At 33.1% G+C, this 3,382-nt stretch overlaps 1 long non-coding RNA gene across 1 annotated transcript; it reads left to right on the top strand.

The window, feature by feature from the left end:
* Positions 1 to 230: 230 nt before the first annotated feature.
* Positions 231 to 2,583, top strand: LOC149074097 (uncharacterized). The gene is made up of 3 exons (XR_016194494.1): positions 231 to 279; positions 2,081 to 2,192; positions 2,292 to 2,583. It is a non-coding gene; the product is annotated as an uncharacterized LOC149074097 (long non-coding RNA).
* Positions 2,584 to 3,382: the final 799 nt, after the last annotated feature.

The raw sequence follows: 3,382 nt of genomic DNA, 5'->3' as shown, positions 1-3,382 counted from the left end.
TCCCTAAATAAGGAAATTTTTTTTCCTTGTATAATGACAACGATAACGACAAAGAAGCCCCTCTCGTTAGCTCGTAACGACAACTTTTTCTCTGTAATGGCGGCACAATGTGTGCTTGGATGGAAGATATATCTTTGATTCAAACAATTCTCGTGTTTCTCCGTGCTATTAATGCTTGATACACACATTTAATGTAAAAAAAATATATTTAGGCTAAACGAAAAATACAGCGAGGAGCTTGAGCCAAAGACGAAGACAAGAGTTGCTGTTGAGTGGAAGGTAGGCTAACTTATGATATGAAATCAATCTTTTTTTTTTCCTTAACATGACATTTCAATCATTTTAAATGATTATTGATGTTTTATACATACTCGAGGCTTTGAGAGAAAAAATCCTACGACCGACCTCGTTGTAAAATATGTATTCACAGGGCCGTAACTAGGATTTTTGCTCCCTGGGGCAAACATAATTTTGCTGCCTCTACAACTGTAAAATTCGATAATTTTATAACGATGTTTTTTGTTACCACCTAAAATTGCCGCCCTCCTAAATTTTGCTGCCCGAGGCGATTGTCCCCCCCCAGTTCCGGCTCTATGTACAGATAGGGAGATGATTATGTATGCAAGCTATATTCACAAATATTAATTCGTTCATATATATAAACATGTATCATGCTAATGAATTATGTTTGGACTTATATCGATAAGGTCACATTTTATATTTCTGTGTTAGCACATATTTTCGTGCCATCTAAAGAGTGTCGTAGACCAGCACCAACTATCTCTAGGAGGTGCTGCATAGACCCCCGGGCCGAGTAATTTTTCTGAAGGCCCTCCCCCCCTCCATACCTGACCAATTACATACTTCTGTCAAAAATTGCACGCAAATCTCATTTGCACTACCAAACCACACATGCACCATGTCCACATTCTCTGCAGAACTTGTAATCATTAAATTACTGCAGCACTCTTAGTGATATGTTGGTTGCAGACACATATTGAAAAATGTTTAATATTATCAGTTATGTATTAAATCTTTTGATATACTGTACAGTACAATCAGAGGTGCAGACATGAAAACATTGAGGGGGCTGAAACTTGCTGGTTGTTCCGTATATATGTGACTCGAGCAGGTATGCAGAAGGGGGAAGGTGTAGTGCATTGTTTTTTCAGAAATTATTTGGGGCGCTCAGTCCTCTTTCAAAATTTATTGGGGGGGGGGGCTCAAATGTCCTCAGCCCCTAGGTTCCGGCACCTATGAATACAATATAATATATGTCATTTGCATTAAACAATGTATTTAAAATTGGCTTGTGCAATTTTGTTTTATGAACTTGTTCAAATCACTGGTGGAGAAGGATTTAAAGTTTGGGGTCCTTCAGATGATTTCCCCCATGAGATATAAGCATAAAACATAATAAATTATAAAGAAAGAATTCTTGATATTAATGGGTCTATAGAGAAATTTCAGAAAATAATTGTCTGTACTACTGTGTCATACTTATTAAGTAGGAACACTGCTACAAGTTTTCAATGTAGTTGTTCAAATTGTACAATTGACACTTGAGGGTAGGTTATTCATTAGTAATTGCTCCTAGGTGTATTTTTTTCTCCTGTTTAACAAATATATATACATAAAACAGACTACAACAGACAAATTGCCTAACGTGGTGGCTGAAATGTATATATATATATATCTGTCCACAGAACAGATTGACCCTTAATATAGTGCTTAGAGCACAAAAATTCAAACACATATCATCGCTTTCAGTATCAAAAATAGATGGTAGTAAGTCGAGCATGAAACATGCATACCTTATATATTGCAATTAATTTGCTAAGGACACAAAAACTTATGTATACACATAACACTTTCCAAGGCATGTCAATTAGAAATTCCTCAGAACTATATCACTTGTATATGTGGTTTAGTAGTACTAGCAGTTTGTTGGGAAATTGTTTTAGTTGAGAACTAACATATTTTATTCCATCACACCGCTGATACATTGAAATATGGTACTATTTGGTACTATTATTTATATATTGGTACTTTGTTATATACTATTTGAAATGCTTATTAGGTTCTTGACCATTTGCTGAAACGAGAGTCGCAAAATGAAGACATTACATGCCTGTTGAAGACAAATCGGTGCTCATGAAGTGTACTGATGGATTAAACCATAGATACCGCAGGTAAGTTGAATCTTTTTCATTTTTATCTTTGGAATTTTTTATGGCGTGCACAAAGTTCAATACTCAAAACTATCATACAATTTACCCTTTTCATTTCAGGTAAAAATGTTGAATGCAATGACACAAGTTATGGCCTACGGTTAAAACTAGAAATTTTTTGTTTTTTAAGCAACAACTATTAACCAGCACCTATGTGTATATTCACACACAGCCGCAATCATATATGTGTATGAAATACTGTTCACACATTTATCTAATAAATTTATCCATGATCGTAAGCAGAAAATGAGTTTGTTTTCTTTGTGATTATAATTAGAAAAAATGTTTATGAATGTTACATTTTTGTACTACAATAAATTCGAGAATTAGTTGCATAGAAAACAGTTTTCTATGCAAAGATTTAAACAGCTCAGTGGAATGAAGCGTTTATTTTGATTTATCTGAACCAGAGTTATATAATTTATTTTTGATTAAATGCAGCTGAACTCATAAAACGAATAACCTTCCCATTTAGAATGACTTATTTTTGTCGGCTCATCAAAATTTTCTGTCCAAAGCGTTTCCCTGCTTAGTTTCTCATGAGTGTTTCTTGAAAAACAAGCGGGATTCACTGCAGTTGATAAAAAATTTAATGAAACGATTGGAAAGAAATTAAAATTTTATTGTGAGATATGGTGAATGACATGGTTCTAGTAATATCAAAATATATAGTATCAAATAATATTTGCCGAACATGTATATGGGGCAAATACCTACAGTTCCAACATGTCAAGACTTAATGGAAGAATAAGAAATCTCAATACATTTTCCTGAGTGAGAATTGTTATAACATTAAAACATGAGCGTTAAATTCATAGACCTGGAAAATAAATATTTCTCCCCCATGATTGAGCATGATACTTGCTGTATTAACCTCTATGATGTAATGTAATGTCATGAGAAATTAAAATTATAATCTTTCAGAAAAAATTGTCATTTATATAAAATTTATATTATAAATTTGTTTTAGAAACAGTTCAAGTTTTTTTATGTCCAGTAAGAAAATTATTAAAATATCTTATAAGTTATTAAAAATGCGAGGAAACTTGTGCGCAAGCAACGTAAAAAAAAGAAAAACATTACCCAAAATTAAAGTAAATAAAGCAATCGTTGCCACAAATGTAGACGGAATATTGATTTTTAATACGTAG

This window comes from Pholcus phalangioides, unplaced genomic scaffold, assembly GCF_987345545.1.
Source record: "Pholcus phalangioides strain wild (caught in Gottingen) unplaced genomic scaffold, Ppha-v1.0 ptg000017l_1, whole genome shotgun sequence".
NCBI lineage: Eukaryota > Metazoa > Arthropoda > Arachnida > Araneae > Pholcidae > Pholcus > Pholcus phalangioides.
Note: the sequence above shows the minus strand (reverse complement) of the source record. Positions and strands in the feature narration are given on the sequence as shown.